Here is an 18,127-nt window from a genome sequence, read left to right on the forward strand (position 1 = left end):
GTCGGAGGGGGAGCCGTTGAGACTACCTAGTTGCAACACAGAGGAGAGCCGACGTTGCATCCTATATATAGAAGGGGCGCTAGTTAGATTCGTCGGCATGGGCTGTAAAGATTGAGGATGAACACGCTTTTTTTAAGCCAGCTGTTGGGGATAACCTCAACGAGAAGGGCCTCCATTCTGCCACGACCTGGCTGAATGCTATGTTTTAACGTATGCGAGCTTTTTGCTCACTAGCGTAGCTATACCTCTCTTGGACTCCCCCCTTGCCGCCACCGATTTGTAACCAGCGAGGGTGGGTGTAACACACAGTGTTTCCTGTAGCAAAATTACTTGCGGTCTCTAGGCCTGAGTTGTAATGTACTGTTGCAGCGAAGTCTTGCGCTTTTGACAGCTAGCGCAATTCCACTAGATCATTTTGATTGCCCGCCATTTTGCTAGTTTCCGTTTTGGTGACCCTTCGGGGCCGTCCCAATATCATCATTATCTGCAGCTTATGTACGAACCTTTGACTTGGCCTTAATCGCCATCTTGTTGTCAAGTGCTACTACGCTATTCTCGATAGCTCCTACTTTACTCTCAACGGCTCCCATGCGCTGGGAAAGTGGGTAATGCTTGCTTGATTTTCCTTGAAATCCTAAGTAACTCTTCAAGCATTTTGTTCTGCGAACGTTCCGCCTCGGCGGCAACACTGCAATTGCTAGTAGATACAGCGTTCGACCGCTGGCGCCACGCTGCGCCGCGCTCGCGCATCCGCCTTTCTAGGTGGTTCCTTTTGCCGAGGGCGCTCGAACGCAATCATATGGTTCGCATGAATTTTTTTTCTTAATATCACGCTTTTTCTTATTTTCCTCTCTGTTTGCCAGCGCGGTCGGTTTGAACCCCGGTGCCACGGCGGCAGCCGTGGTGCCGGGCGCCGACGCGAAGGGGCGGTCGTTGGGGTGTTTCGGAGCGCAGCGTAGCAACACCCCAAATAAAAAAAATACTGCTTCAGTCAGGTAGACTGCTCCCTCCCTGATAGTGAGATTATATTTGGATCATCAAAACAGTGACGCGTTTATAATACCACCGATCCCAACAGCAGGCTAGTCACCACCAGCCCAGCGTTTTCTCCGTCAACGCCTCCTCCGTTCCAACGGCGACGGCTAGAAACATGGTACGTGCGAGCGGCTCAGCGTGGCACCAGCGGTCGAGCGCTGTATCTACTAGCAATTGGAAATACGCCCCCGGGCATTTCCGAGTCGCTCTCGTCCTCATGTGGAGGTGGGGTCTTACGTTTGGCTTTGCTGACCTCGACTTTGGGCTCATGCGTGCTTTCCTGCACAGCGATATCCGCCGCTTTCGCGCCCTCGACCCTGCAGGGAATGACCTGCGTTACTTTCTGCTTGCGTAGCTCTTCTTTGAGGCTAGCAATCTCCTGACGTAGTAGTTCAATTTCACGCTGTGCACCATGCTTAAACGATACCGACCGCGTTACCTTTCTGAGATTTGGGCGTCTTTGCGTCTCGATCCTCCCAGGTGAGCACCTCCTGGAATCTCGCTCGAGACGCCGAGCGCCATCTGGAACGGGAGCGGCTCCGCTTGGCGTTGCGCCGCTGCGCAGATGGCGTCCCCGAGCGGCCTCTTCAGTGATGACGACGCTGGTAGAGACGCTGGAGTGACTGCATTCCTCTGGCCACCTGCGTCTTCTCGGCGCGCCGGTGGCATTGGCGTCTTCTCCTTCTGACGATGTAGTGGACTTGAAATGTGTCTTTGCATACTCTGTCCGCAGTCGGATGTGGACCTCCACATAGCCAACACTTTCTGTCCTCACGTGTGGCACCACTTGCCGTTTGGATTAGGGCAAACATCGGCACGATGTCCTAAACCTCCGCAGCCGTAGCAAACCTCCGTGTGCCTCCTGTATAGCATGCAGCCAAACATTCTCGCAATGCAAGACACATAACTGGGCACCTTCATACCCTTGAACAATACACTACAACCGTGGTGTTCTTGATTCTTTTGGCCTCGATGGCTCCTGGGTTGCGGCGGTTCGCGATTCTTGCTCGGAGTTGGGCCTCGTTGATATCTACGTCGAGACACCGTATGACAACTGTGCACGTGTCGTCGGGGGGAGCCGGGTGCACAGAGATCCGGTACGTGATTTCGCCTAGCCGGACTTACTGTGCGTTAACGTAGGCGCACGCATTCTTCTCGTGAGGAGTACACACCACATAGATGTTTTGAGTACCGTTCGGACAAATGGTGTCGTGTTCGATTTCGGCTGGAGCCAGGGCCGCTGCCATGGCCAGAGCTTGCTCGAAAGGTATTTGACTAACTTTGGTCACATTCAGGCCGTCCCTCGGCATGACGATGATGCGATACGTGTCCCTCGGTAGTTGAAGGAGCCTTGAGGTGGCGACAATGCGCTGGTACGCGCTCCGTGGGGTGGCAGTGCGGCATCCGTCGTTTCGTCAGCCATGTGTTGGGTACAAGTCGCCGTGATATGAGGTGGTACTTTATTCGGCGTAGTTCTTTTTAACATAACGGCGGGTTCACGGTGTGGACCAATAAAGGCTGGCGTTACGTCAGATTTTATATACCAGATCGCTAATCCTAAGACCCATCACACAATGCCTCGTGGCCATGTGGATCTTTCTAATTCATTAGAATCGAGTAGCCTAAACTAACCCTACAGGTGTTGTTCATTCAAATTGTGTTATTCACTCAGAAGAATATTCGTATGCTTTCCTTTAACACGACCAACTGCAACACTATTCATGCTACGAAGATTCGTTCTTGTCATGAGTTATATTTTATTTCATGGCATCAGGCTAGTTCAAGCAGTCTATATGATTTTCCAATCGATGGTGGTACGTGATTTTATTCGCTATTTATTTTTTGACATGTCATCGCAGTGATGGCCTGTTTCGTATCATAAGCAGGATTGCCATTCGTGGACCAGCTTAAACGAAGGGTGCATTGCAGGATGCCCTGGGTTTCTCGTTCGCATGAGTTTACTCAAAGGTAGTCAGTGAACAAAGACCGCGCGGGATGCACGAAAGCAGCAGATAATGAAATGTCGAGATAAAACCACGTATGTCAAAACGAGCGCACACTGTGCAAGCACCTTTCTCCTCTCTCACGCAGAAAACTAGATAATGTTACGGAATAGTGCGACTTATTGCTATCAACGCAATATCTCAATATCGCAATACCATGACTGTCCCGTTCTCTGTCTACTCAATCGGCGCAGGCCACTAGCCACGCCTTTTTGGGGGTGCGTCAAGGGCTTGTCTGCTCTTTCAGACAATATCTGTCTTTGCACCGTTGAATGCGAACAGTGCGGACGTGGCGCATGCTCACGCCAACCCTATTATTTCTTTCGAATACATTAAAATATATTTTTCTACACCTTGCTTGCACTGGCAATGCACGACGTACATTACCAGGACAAGCTATGCACAACGATAAACAAATTAAAGAATGCACCGACGGTTTTACCCCGTGACTCCTCCTTTTTCGGCTGCCCGTCAGGTAACTCCCATGCGATGATAAAGCAAGAGCAAACAGAGAGGGACCAATGAAATTAGAGGCGTGCCCAGTGTTGAATTTTATGTCTTGACACCATAAGCTCCTTCATCTGAAGTTGCATCACTCATGTTGCCCACTCCTGAGCTCGCGGAGATCTCGAACATTGGCACTCTCGTGCCTTAGGAAACAAATATTATGGAAGTGCTCGGAACACATCCATGACAAACTTGACGGTTGTTATCGAGAGACAGCCGACTTTTGGTTCATGAAGAGGAAAATCCGGCAGCGTCCGCAGAGATGGTGCAAAAAGCCACGTGGTCACATCAGATCAACGGGAGACGCGTGCCACGTACGCGCCGGGTTCCCTGAAGCGCTACCAGATGGCGCTCGCCTCCGCGCATACACACATCCTAACGGATTGTTAAGGGATTAACCCAGTGAGTACAGTAGGTAATGTACACCTTCCAGAAGCGCTTGGGTTTAAAGTGGACGGAAACATCAACCGGTCAGCAATCGAGATGAGCAAGATACGTTTAGAGTATTGGTGGAAAAGAAAGCAGAGAAGAAATTGATATGACCTGATTTTATCTCTTAGTCATAGGTAGAGGTACAAGCTACATATTGAGACAAATTAAATATTAATGAAATGTATACAAAAATGCTAGATAAGCAACATTTGTAGTATACCTGATTAAATGACGCAGGTTAGGTGACTCTTTGTCACCGCCCTGTTTCAAAGGGGAGGCCATTAAATCATAATCATCATCAACAACGGCAGTGGCGGTGCCGGCCGTGCGGGGTAAATAAATAAGAACCAGAAAGCTTGCATTCGCGAATAGCGTTCGCCGCAAGCGTTTCTCAGTAATGATTCCGGTTGCATAAGCTGCAGTTGCCGGGAAGCGACAATTGTATGATCGGTCTTTGTATGGCGCCGCGCTTCGCGACACTTGCCACTCGGTGAGGTAATTTCGGTGAGTTCTGTAGTGCGCTCCGACGGACGAACCTTCGACTTCTCAGTCAGTGTCTGCGTCCGGCTCCTTTGGACGTCCACGCAAGTACGCGAGCGAGGCGCCATCAGAGAGACGTCGCAACGCTTTGGTATTTATCCACGTAGCGATACCTAAGTGTCCTTGATTTGTTATCTGCTACTAACCCCTAGAGTGTCACGACGAGTATGAAAAGTCATACTACTGCGCACACAAAGAAACACAGCCTGCCAGACAATAAGCATAAGCTCGCAGCAATGCACGAATGTGAATGTCTCGCACAGAAGCGCCCGCTAAACACAATTTTGCACTAAAACTTCTCAAATAAATTTGAAATGACCAATCAAAGCGCGCCTCTAAGATTAAAACATGCGCCATCTCCGGCTTTCGGTTGTGGCTTCTAGCCAATTCATTTTGAAACCGCAGCGCACACACAAGAAACGAGGACACAAGGCAAAGGAACACACAGGCACTGACACACAATATCTAGCAACTCGCCCAACTTTCAGTATTTTACAATTCTGGGCAACTGCCCAAGACCTTCCATCGTTTACCAGCGAAGACTCGAGGGACGGAGATCGACATAATTATGTTCCTAACAATGCTGCTTCATCATCGAGAAATTTTCTTCTTACGTCGGCGCGCTTTCTCAGGATCGAGTGCGGAATTTCGCACCTGTGCTACCATAACATACACACATTTTGTCGACTACAACGCTCTACTTTGCAGCGGCGGATATCGTCAGCTTTCTGATCTTACGAACTTTTTTAGCTTTTTGAATACGTTATTTTCATTAGATTTTTCTTACGCCAAATTGTGTTCGTAAGCTGGCTTTATGAATTCCGCCATTGATACGCGATATGCCACGTCGTGGAACCGATACTGCAAAAGTTGACGACCTTGTTATTTCAAATGAGTGTAGCAGTTCATTTTCCCTATGCTTCCCCTATCTTCATTGCTTGTTTGCTTCATATGGTTGTATGACATCTCTAGTTATAACGCTATTCTACTTATAATTCCACTGTAACCGTTTTTCTGCCGTCTTCGTCGCATTAGCCACAGCGAAGCGCTCTCCTGCTGTCCTGCAAGGCCGCCGCTGCGATGGATTCTCACTATGAGAAAAGGCCTTCAGAATGGATTCGCAACGATGCGTCCGTCCTCAGCAGTCGTATTGACCACTCCACGAATTATAGTGTCCGTAATCACAGCAGTGATTTCCTATCAGACGTTCGATTCCCTTTCTGGGAAGACTAAAAGGAGAGGCTCACTTCGAGCGCATGAGAGTACTGCCCTTTTACAACGCGCTTATCACTTACGACAATGATGTCCGGCAAAGAAAGACAAGATTAAAGACACACACATAAAGTGTTTACAGAGGCACCGGCCAACAATGCCTGGCCACTCTTTGCCCGTTTTGACGCTCAACGATTGTTGAACGCCAACGGTGGCACATTTAGACAGCCGTAACTGCGAAACAGTGAGACACCTCTTTGCCGTCGCATACATTTGGGGACACTCTCGACACGACTGCGAAGGTAAGTCGACGTGGCTGCTTCTAGAAAATTTACATGTGCCTAATAATTGCTCACAGAACTCAAATATTTGTAGTGCTTGTATTTATCGATAGCGTTGCGAACAGAGCGACGAAATATGGGTGTCTTCTTTGCACATTTTTAAAGAACGAACGATGATGAGACATAAACGCTATATATGTACGCGGTCTGTGATGCCTGTGGCATGACGTCGAGAAGCATGTTAATGGGAACGTGCTCTTTATTTTTGTCGCAATTGCGATATTGTGCTCCAGGAAGTGGATTTGATTCTGGCGCTCGAACCCTATACTAAGGCAAAGTTAGGCTATTGTAACTTTCCACACAATCAATTAGAGAATTATTGGTTGATTCTCTGTCAGATCTTAAAGCAGAAACAGTGGTAAACAAGGCCACTGTAACCGGCGTCCAGTTAACCTCGTTTGACCCTGCATTTTAGAAGCTTGAATAACCCGCCGTGGTTGCTCAGTGGCTATGGTGTTGGGCTGCTGAGCACGAGGTCGCGGGATCGAATCCCGGCCACGGCAGCCGCATTTCGATGGGGGCGAAATGCGAAAACACCCGTGTACTTAGATTTAGGTGCACGTTAAAGAACCCCAGGTGGTCTAAATTTCCGGAGTCCCCCACTACGGCGTGCCTCGTAATCAGAACTGGTTTTGGCACGTAAAACCCCATAATTAAAATTTTTTAGAAGCTTGAATACACTTGGGATGTGGTACTGCGCGTGCTCTGTTCCGGGAGTTGCCTCTCAGCAGCATCTTCGCGCGCTTAGAGCATAATAACAGTATCGGTATTGCGAATAACTATTCCAGAGAATTCTACTTCCTCAGTTCAGCGACATTCAGCAGTTGTGCCAATGGCTACTGGGGTGAAGTAAGTGCGCGTGTACAGTAAAAGAACTTGCAGCAGAACCCATCTCGCGATAACCGGCGATGGTCATGCGTTAGCATTGAATCAATAAAGCCACAGAACATATCTTCATTCGAAATGAGTTATGTATGAGGCGGGTTCTGCAACGGGACTTATCTTTCGCACTTACCGAATAACATCTATAGCACAGCCGGCGTGTGGCCTCCGCACGGCTTCCGCAGTGCATGGCGCGCGGTGGCGTGCGAACGCTGAGAAACGCGTCATGCGGCAACATGGCTCCTCTATCTCTCTCTTCTTTCTGGACACGCTACGCTACCTAGTAGCATTGCCGAGAAGTGCACGCATGGCGTGCGAGACGAGAAGCGTCGTGCGCTGGTGCCTGCGAACGTTGAGAATTCTTCCATCGATTGTCGCACACTCAGTGGCACATGCTCAGTGGCACAAGTTGGCTAGAGATTCATTGAAGAGCGCCACATACACATTGCATTCATGGCGCTGCTCGGTAGAGCGTAGGCGGGAAAGGCGTTAATTGAAAAGGGGTGCATACCCAATGCATTTTGTGGCGCAGTCTGCTAACGCGTCGGGTTACTGTCCTTGAGGAACCTTTTTGGCGTGGGTTAGATTCCACTCAGCATCAGTAGAAATTTAACGCATCTTTTTCGTCACGGTAGAGCCGCACATTCCCAGTTGCACATACCAACTGTGGGAAAACGGTCCACGGCCACAGCTCCAGTCCCGGCCGGCCGCGCCCAAGGGCGCCCAGCCGTAGCTCGCGCGTTCCTCGCACCACTGCCTGCTGGCGCGTCCGTCCTCTTCTTTGTCTACGGTTGGCTCCTATCCACTGTTCACGTTAGCGTTCCTACATAACCTACTCAAGTTAGCGTCAAACAAATTCATTGGCAACCAGTACAGACCGAGTGACAATTCAGCGCCAAAGACTTTCTTATAACAGTGGTCCCGCGTCTAAAGTGACCCATGTCGTTGCGAAAGAGGTTCTTTGACGAGCGGCACATATGCTCACCGACTCAAGTTGGTCTGATGGTTGGTTCGGAACCCTGTTCCCTAAGCGCAGAAGCCCATTCGACTATACGAACTACATAAAAATCCGGCTAGTCGGGAAAAATATTAGATACAAGCATGCATGCAGAGATAGTCTCCTGAAAGTGCGTGAATTACCCAAAGAATGCTAACGCATTAAGAAGTGGTGAGACAACAAAGAGAAAGAAGACGCCGGCGTGGAGCACGTGGCAACTGGCCCACGCGCAACAAGGCTCGGGCACGATGATGTCGGCGACAACCACGACGACGGCGATGTATAGCTACAGATACTTACGCAATTAGCCACGTAGGTGGATGAGCGACCCAATTAGCAGTGGCCGGATAGTGCTCTGAATGTGTGTTCGTCAACGATTGCGATACGAGTGCGAAGCGAGTGCGCAAAAGGGATGACATGGTGTGACAAGGAGGGAGCGAAGTGAGTCTTGGAGGAGAAGACAGCGGGCGGCTGCCTGGCGGGAATGAGAACGCCGTCTCAGGCACGGAAGCAGGCGTCACCAGTTTCCAGGTCCCGGATGAAAGGCTTCCGCGGGATGCTACAGTGTTCTGTGCTCCTCGAAGGTGTCCCGTGTCGTGCGAGGTCGTGAGATTGTCCGTCCTCGACTGAAGATGTGCCACCGCCTGACCAGGCATTGACAACTAAGCTGGAGACGCAACTTAATCACGTGAGGCCGTCATGAGCGAAACCTACGGGCTGGCGACGTATAGTGAGTGGCGTCTTTGTGCGGCATCTCTTTTTACTGTATATTTTACGGCTTTTAATTATAGTCCGTTGCGTGGTAAAGTCAGAACACTAAGGGCCAGCGGCGTGGCCAGAAATATTGTTCGGGGGGGGGGGGGGGGGGGGGGCTCAGGTTGCAGCGCGGCCTCCTCATTACAGAAGCTGTCGAGGGATCAAATGCATGAATAATAACTGCATTGCCAATGCCATTGTATAATAGATGCTGCAAACGAATTATTGAACGCTTTGCACTGTCAAGTAAAATATGTATGTTTTCACAAAAGAATATATTCGTATGCGCCAAAAATTGTGGCAGAAATAACTGATATCAATGCTTCCGCGTTTTTTTTTACTATTTAATAAGCAATGAAAATGTCACACGAACTTTAGAACTATATCTGTTCTAAACCAGCAAAGCAGTGCATGCAGCTGATATGAAAAACGTAAAGGCCAGGAAATGAATAAGTTGAGGACAAATATTTTTATGAATCTTTGTCATTAAGAACCATTTTTGTACATACGTAATCGCCATTGAAAATGTCAATGACGCTGCCCTTCGTTGCAATATATGTATTGCGCAGGAGCAGCTGTTACCGGTCGTGTATTGTGAGTAATTGCACCGAAATTATAGTCGCAACAGAGAGTACATAAAAAGCAGGAATTCTGCAAAATATACATTATATACAAATGCGAAGATACAACTCGCTAAAGGGCCAGAAAGAGTCACTGGTAACAAAGTTCACTGCAATTGCAGGCACAAAACCTCGCAACGAGACATTTAAAAATACGTATAAGTCTCCAATAAATCTACGCATTTAAGCAAACGTCACTGTATATAAATGCGTCAAACAAGACAAAAAACATGTTGCGCAGTCACAGATAGTAAACTTTGCGCACAGAAAGAAAGATGATCCAGGTGATAAGGAGATTTACTGACGGCAAGCGGCAGGCGAAAAACCAGTATAGTCGCAAGAGAGCAACGGTCTCAGCGCCAAGAGCTCGTGATCTGCGCTCACGCCCTACATCTATGAGAGCGCCCCACTACTGCTTGCTCCCTGTTCTTCTTCACTACACAGGCAAGAACAAAACTATGATCGCAGAAATCGTGATACTTACTCGGGCCATGCGGCGGTCGCGACAGCACCATATGGGTAGATTATTAGAGGGAAAATGCAGAAATCACTACGGAAATGTGTAATTTAACTGCCTCCACAGCGCCAACAATTATTCTGCACCCGAAATTAAAGGAGGCTATTGCTTCATTTCAAAAAAGAAATAAAATCAGCTAGCTAAAAAAGAAGGAAAAGGACAAACAAAAGCCACAGATCATGTGGCAAGTTGAACTACCCAATATCCGAGTGTGTTTTGGCAAACGCCACATGGGCCAGACTTTCAATGAGCAAGGTCGGTCAAAATTGGTTATTTATGTCCTCGTAATTTTCGTATTTGCATAATTTTGATCATGATGCTAACTGCTAGAATAAACAGGGAAAATTTCCGCTATTTTGAAAGCTAATGAACAGTCATAGGTTTTCATAATTAAGAGCTTATGGACCTGAAGGAACAGAGCTTTTTACTTGCATTGATTTTTGCTGCTCCGCTATCTAAAGGACAAACTTCTCTCGGCGGCGAAGTTGAGCGAAGCGATCAATGACTTCGGACACGTTGATGTCAACGTCTTTGTGGGTGTATAGAAGCGCCAGCCTAACCATGCGTTCCACAGACATTGTAGTGCGCATGTAGTTTTTTTAGTAAACTCTTCTTAAAAAATATTCTCTCTGCGCTGGCAGTGGTCACTAGAAAGGTGACTAGAATCTTCAGCAGTATTTACACATTTACATAAAACCTGCAGTCGAAATGAGAGATTGGCATCTATTCCGGCACAAAAACTTAAAACACTCTCTCGATGTCGTTGTCATACTTGTTTAGGTACCTTGCACAAACAGTAGACTGTTCGATTCCAGCGATGTCCGTCGTTTTGTCAGGAAGTATGGAGAAGCAGCCTGCTTTTGCATCTAGGCTTTCTTTGATAATTTCACCACAAATTTCTATAATTTGGTTTTGTGCATCTGGGCTAAAATACCAGGCATTACTGGGGCAACTTTCCAAATGGTTCTTCAGATATGTATCTCCACAATCAGCTCGCATGCGAAGAAGCGCTCTGAAAATAACTGTATTTTCAAGGGGGGGGGGGGGGGGGGGCTATGCTTCAATTCATAGGGCCACTGTCCCTGTGGCCACAGAGAGCCAGACATTGTCGCCTGCAAAAAAAAAAAAACACATCAATAATAGGCTGTTTACTTTCTTCCGTTTTCTCATATTTTACTTTGCCTGCCCTGGTCCAGCTGATCGATCACATTGGGCCCGCTTCATGAAAATGTTTGGAGAAAATTATGAGCTCCTAGCTGATAGTCACGGTGATATTTGTATTTTCGTGTGTGTGGAAGATTGCGAGCGCGTGCTTCCATTTCTGGAACGGCTTGAACACGAGGGCTCCAGTGCGCGCATGTTGGCCCAAGTTTATAAGAACATTAACCTAAAGTTCCAGAATTGAAAATCTTTTAAATTAAAGCACGCCTTTGAAAATGTCAGTGCACCTTTCACGTCAAAGTTTATGAGAACTTTATACCCATAAAGTTTCGTAACTGAAATCCATACGCTCCCTAGATTCCGCGGCCGCTGCGAGATGCCGCAACGCGCCCGCTCGCTATCGAAAAGCCCCTGAAAGTTGTGCTCGGATGGGGCTCCTTGCGTTACGTGACCCCAGGTGCAAGGGCGTTGCCACGAAATCCAGCCCGAGTTCGCAATGTTCGTGCCGAAATGTCTTTTCGACCGTGAAAAAGACAATGTAGACAAAATCCAGAATGATTCCCAGCGTCGGTGGTAGTTTTGGTCGGCGGTGCATGCCAGGGCGAAAAAATTTCGGCGAGGTGCTGAAGTAGAGCACTGCACGGGCCAAGTTTTTCAGCCCGGGCCCTGCCCGGCCCGTTTTTACGTTGGGCGGCCCGCCCGAGCCCGATCAAAACTTTTATGGCGAGACCCGGGCCCGGCCCGGGCCCGGAAATAATCTACGTTGCCCGCCCGGCCCGGCCCGCCACCCCTTTACCTGAGGCCTGAGCCCGGCCCGAGCCCGACACGAAACCGGCCCGAACCCGGCCCGACACCGAAAAATAATGTTTTTCAGAGTTGAGAGGCCCGAGAATAACTCGCTGCACGTTACATGCACACCACCAGAAAGCCCGAGCCCGGCCCGGGTCCGTGTCAAAAAAACCCGAGCCCGACCCGGGCCCGGGTCAAAAGGCACACGCCGTGCCCGAGCCCGGCCCGAGCCCGTGAAAAAACTGTTCTAGCCGGCCCAGCCCGGGCTTTCGGGTAAGCCCGAGCCCGTGCAGTGCTCTAGGCTGAAGCCCCATAAGCCTCCCCCCCCCCCCCCCTTGCTACGCCCCTGCTAAGGGTTTAAACACGCTAGTGGTAAGCTTGCCTCAACGGCGTGCCGCATGTCGGCTTCATCACACGGCTTACAGCTGCGCCCTGGCCACGCCTGTTCTTCAGGTTGCCTGCGCGAGAGTCACGTGACACAAGTTGAAACCACTTGCGCACACACATTTGTCCGTATTGGCTCTCCGCAAGGTTCTTCTAATTTGAAGTGATTTTACAACACGTGCTACATGGCTCGCACTGCGTATTCTGCGCCAAGTCATCAGACAAGAACATGAATTGGCGTAGTACAACCTCCATATGGATATTGCTGCATTGGCCAACCCCATAAATTTTTTTACAATCAATCAACATCTCGTTGACACGTTAAATAAAAAGACGTTTTATTAATTATTGGTTGGTGGCCAATAATGTTGCATCTACTTAATCCTCCCCCCTCCCCCGAACGCTCCATGACGGGTCGCTCCGTTCGCATTGGTGCCGCTTCCTGCCGTAATCGGTGTGTGGTGAAGCATACGAAAAAAAAATGCACCGTCGATTACAGTACTCCCTAATGCGAAATTTCAGCACCGCTTTACCCGTGTTTTCATTTCTCAATATTTGGCTGGCGCGGACAATCTGTATCGTGTGGCGCGTTGCAAATGGAGCGAAGTGTGACGCGACTGTCGCACTAATCGGGAGATCGCCAGAGGCACCGCGCAGGTGACGCGTGGGCGCGATTCACATTAGCCGCCGCCGACAGGCCTCCGCTCATGCAGCGCTTTGTTTTGGCGCGCTACCGATGGCGTCATCGGTGAACAGACGACGCGCGCTACTCTGGCACATTCTCGTAGTGATCGTCGCCGCACAACATGTCTTGCGCTCCATGTGGTAGGGCACCCCGCTTGCCTCGTCAACCTGTCGCCATACTCTCCTCTTCCGCTTTCCTCCTCATACTTTCGGGGCACCCTCCACTTCCACTTTTTTCCTCGCGCTCTCTTTGCTCTTGCCATCTTTCGCCTCATGCTCCGTGTTCGCTCTTTCATCTTTCGCTGTGCTCGTTCGCTCGATTACGCAGAGGTAGGAGGAGGGACGCCCATACACGAACGGGCGCCTTAGAGCTGCGCTCTTAAAACATGTGCTGCAGAAGGGGAAAATGATATACTCGTATAGGTTTATGGCAGTGCAGCATCCATTGATGGCGTGGCAGGCTAGTGATGGCAGAGCAGTGCAGGTTGCTGGTATTGAAAAGATCCCGCCTCGAATCCCTCGATGTCCTGTCCTCCGGACTGAGCTGCGGGTTACGGGGACATCGACGCAGCCTTGCTCTCCAAGTCCCCACGTTTGCGTCGCTATGACGACACCCATGCAAGGCTCTGATATTTTGCTTTGCTTGGGCGGCAGTGGCTGAAATAACGCTCAGCCCTGGGACCCATTAGCTCAGCGGACGCGAAACTTTGCCGCTTCGGAGAAAAACTGCCGAGAAGCGGCAACCGGAGAGTGATAAGCGGCAGTTGGCAAGGCACCGCCCATCTAGTGTCTTCGTTCCCTAACGTATATTCTAGCTGTTCTTCGCTAACTTCTCTGTCCTAAAAATAGGTCACTTCTGTTTGTTGCCTTGGACGTTTTATGCGTAAAAATGCGTATCTGCTTGCTTCGCTGCAAATGACGTCGAAAGACGATAGTCTTCTAACTCCCTCTCTTATACGTAACCCCCTCTCTTCTCTCCCCTCCCACCCCTCACGCCCTTCCCCTCCCCTCTCACTGCGGCCATGATGGATGCAATGGAGGTTTCGCTGAATTCAATTCAAATGTCCCGCGTTCGCCCGGCTCTTGCGCCATCTGTTGGGACCTTTTATTACTGTTGGCTTAAAGCCGGCTACAGAGGCGCGGCTTCAGTCGGCTTGTTTTTAGCGCGTAGCGTCTCTTCGACACCCTTTCTAACGCGTTGATTTCTCATTTACTAACGAAAAAACCAGTTCGATGTGTACTCTTAATGAAATGAGCACTGCGAATCACGGTTGTGTACATGTATTCTTCCTCAAATAGGCTTGAGGTTTCCTTTGCGCTGTATAATGTTGACGTGTATAACCGCGTGCCACGAGTGCTAGTAGCTTGGTTGGTGTTGGCCGGGCGGTTGAATCGAGTGACAGACAGACAAAGTTTTTCGCGTTTAGGCAGCCCAGGACAGACTCGTCTTTAATAGAGTCGATGTTTTCCAAGTGGGATATACTGCCTCGTCTCTTGCATCATCGCTGAGCCGACGACCTAGACTTGATACCCGTTTACATTAATAAACATTACCTAATAAAAATACATTAATAAAAATACCTGACACCTACATTATACTTGGGCAGACAGACCTGCTCCACTCATCGCGGGCCCACTGAGAGTACTGCCAAGCTGCATCCGTGATACAGAGACGGCTTGAATTATGTATTTTGCCGTTCCGGACGGCACAAGTACTCATCTAGCCAAAGAACCTTAGGGTTAGGGAAATTAGGCGTGGCAGTTTCTTTCCCATGCCTACATCGTGATTATTCAACGGTAACTCTTGATGAACTGCAACAACACGTACTGGCACCAGTCAGTCCAGTTTTAAATCATGCTCTAGTACTGTTATTAGAGGATCCTTTAGCTTCAGAACACTGTTCAGAACATTGATGGCGCCTTAGAAATGGTAAACAACGCATGAAGCGCCCCGTGTCAGCCAACGAGGATCAGGGAGCGTGAAGCAAGTGACTGATAGTAAAATTAAATTTCTTTTGCAGCAGATTTTACGAATAATAATAAAACGCGGAGACACGGAGCGATAACATTTGAGATAGCTTATTCATGAAGAAAATGTTAATTATCACTGTTTTAAGTAGGCGAATGTAAGACACACGACAATCTTAGGGAGTGGCTGGAAGCCGTTGCTTCCTGCTAGTTCATTGCAGCTAGCTCAGCACGGGCGCGAAAATCAAACACATAACTAAGGTTCCCCGATTGATCGGTTAACCTTCCTGTTAATTCAATAATGCTTTATGCGGGAAATTTTTTCTGACTGTAAGTACCTGATCGCGCCAGATTAGGCAAGTCAGGCAAGCGTCGGCACCCGCATTCGCTTTCTCAACAGCCAGAACAAGAACTATACTTAGGGAGCTTTATTGGGCTGTTTTAGTTTAGCGTGCTTAGCGGTATTGCGAGTGTCGCTTACCGTACACTCACTATTTTAACAGCGGAGCGCTTTCACCTGGCCGTTAGTCCGTGCCACGTCGGAAAAAATATGGGCCAATCCTGGCGGTAGTGCAGAAAGGGTCCAAGCGCAATGGCACATACCGCTGTGAACTAGCGAAGCTGAGCCTGACTCAGTTTAGCTAAGCATGTTTCAGACTTCTTCAGCTTACATCGATAGCCAATCACTAGCTAATCAATTATCGATCAATATTCAATAAATTCCAGAAAATGCTGGGAATGACTTGGTAGTGCTTAGCCTAGCCCAAATACGTGGCCAATACCTTGCGATAGCCAATCGATAGCCAATCAATAGCTAATCGATAATCCACTAATAATCTCTAAATTCTGAAAAATGCTGGGGATCACTTAGTAGTGCTTAGACTAGCCCGAATACGCGGCCAATAACTTGCGACAGCAAATCAATAGCTAATCGATAATCGATCAACTAATCAATAAATTCCGGGAAATGCTGGGGATGACTTGGTGGTGCTTAGCCTAGCCCAAATACGTGGCCAATACCCTGCGATGGCCAATCGATAGACAATCAATATGTAATCGATAATCAATCCATAATCAATAAATTACGGGAAATGCCTGCGGTGTAGTAGCGGCCATCTGTCCCTTTAGCAACTGATAAATAACTGATGCAATGCATATGAGCTCGCAGTAGCGTGCTATGTGCCGAGCTCGTGCGGTGCTCGCTTGATGTAGCTTTTAATGACAGCGCTTGAACATCGATGTGCTGTAATAAATACTGCCTTGCTGCGCTGCCTTAACGTGCTGGATTGAGGTCAAGGATGAGCGCATTTAACTCTCGAACCTGTGCTGCTCGTAGTGGGGTAGTGAAGTTATCCAGCGCGCCCGACGCTCCGCTGCGTGAGGCCTTGAAGGAAAACGGTAGAATCTGATGTTGGGATTCAGGCCTTCTTGCTCGTGGCAGCCCACGACGCAGCAGTACCGACGGTGACGCTTTTTCGCGGCGGAGCTAGGTCTTTTTGGATCGGCGTCGCCGATTCTTTCTGCTTCCAGCATTACGTCTGACGGCACACGGATAGTCCGTTTTCGTTAAACTAGGATGCGGCCAGCTCGCAGCGTGGTCGGCGTGTTTTGTGAGAAGTGACGAGCCTTTTCGCGCTAACAACAGGGCAGAAAAAAGTGCAAATCAACGCAAAACTTGAGCTAGAAACGAGCTTCGCCACAGCCAGGGCTCATTACTACCCAAGCTGGTACTACCCAGATAACTTTTCTCGCCGCCACCAGGCACCGCTACTATACCTCAAACTCCAACGCAAAACGCCTATATATCTTTGTTGAGAGAGGCGGCAGCCGAAAAATTGCACACACCTACTTCGCTCATGCTTGGCAAGCAGCGGCTCGATATGACATCCGGCAGTATGCTCCTTTTTTTTTTTTTTGACGAACTCGCCATGCTGAACTCGTTTATTCACGATTGCGCGTCTATGATGCATATTAACGGCGCTTAGCGTGTCCGGGACGTAGCGACGCTAACCGGATATACTGAAATTCGCTTTCTGTAGATGGAGTTCATTTGTCGAACGCTAGCAGTATTTCCCATTACTCTGCTGTCACACTAACGTTAAACATTAAAGCGGTCCAATGTTGCGACTGACACGCTGGCATTTTGTCACTCAGAACAGAAGAGGTCCATCTGCGCTGCACATCAAGTCAATCGGCGATAAATTTAACGCCATGCGACCGCCTCCTGAGCGCAGCTGGCAGGACTGTTATTAAGCGAAGAAACTATCTACTGTCGCAGAAAAATAAGAACCCGCCGGGGTGGCTCAGTCAGCTAAGGCGTTGCGCTGCTGAGCACGAGGTCGCGGGATCGAAACCCGGCCCCGGCGGCCGCATTTAGATGGAGGCGAATGCAAAAACGCCCATGTGCTTGCGTTGTAGTGCACGTTAAAAAACCCCAGATGGTCAAAATTAATCCGGAGCCCTCCACTACGGCGTGCCTCATAATCAGAACTGGTTTTGGCACGTAAAACCCCAGAAAGAAGAAGAAAAATGAGAACCATTTTTTCGCCTATACAGATCAACCTTCAGAAGCGTTTCAGCAAGCGTAATATGGTGGATGTATTCATTCCCGCTAAATGTCGGTGATCGGTCTTTAAGCGAAACTGCCCATTGAAACAGTATGGTGGATGTAAATAATTCGTTTTCTTGATTGTGCACCTCGTGATCAATCAACCACTGAGGGTTAACGAAACGCTGCATCTGAGAAGAAGCTGACTATGTCCGCAGCTTGAGGCCAGCCTGTACTATATTACACGCAGATAATTGCGGACAACATATATAGTGTGGCTGTGATCACAGGCTGCTCGCAGAAATGTAACGTTTACTCGCGTTCCGCTGTCCTTAAACTCTCGCGGTTTGTGGCAGGACATGCACTAATGCGATCCATCCATGGTGAGCATTTCTGTGAATAACTATACATATAAAGCTTTCTAATTAAACAGGCTGAATATATTGTTACGGAAGGATGGGAGGAAAGAAAAGAAGAAGAACATCGAGAGACACTGGCTGCTGCGTGTGGTTGCTGGTCAGCCATCTTGACTACACTAACCCTACTTGTGTATATATTGTAAATACATCCAGTCTATACTCCCAACATTCCCGTAACATATTGGTGAGAGGTGCGGGGTACCAAGACTGGAAACGGAGCTCCGCAGTGGACGTCGCATCACCGTCCCCACCATGACTGACGGTGAGCACGAGGGTTCAACTTCGTTGCCGCCTCCAACGTCAACGTCACCGCCGCGAGCTACGTCGTCGTC

At 48.9% G+C, this 18,127-nt stretch overlaps 1 protein-coding gene across 1 annotated transcript in view; it reads left to right on the plus strand.

Annotated features, from left to right (window-relative positions):
* The first annotated feature begins 5,981 nt into the window (after positions 1–5,981).
* LOC119445638 (sulfotransferase 1C2) overlaps positions 5,982–18,127 on the plus strand; it is a 54,596-nt gene continuing 42,450 nt past the window's right edge. The window contains exon 1 of the mRNA XM_049663480.1: positions 5,982–6,031. The gene's annotated coding sequence lies outside the window, so the exon portion shown is untranslated. The remainder of the gene's footprint in view (positions 6,032–18,127) is intronic.

This window comes from Dermacentor silvarum, chromosome 3, assembly GCF_013339745.2.
Source record: "Dermacentor silvarum isolate Dsil-2018 chromosome 3, BIME_Dsil_1.4, whole genome shotgun sequence".
Classification (NCBI taxonomy): Eukaryota; Metazoa; Arthropoda; class Arachnida; order Ixodida; family Ixodidae; genus Dermacentor; species Dermacentor silvarum.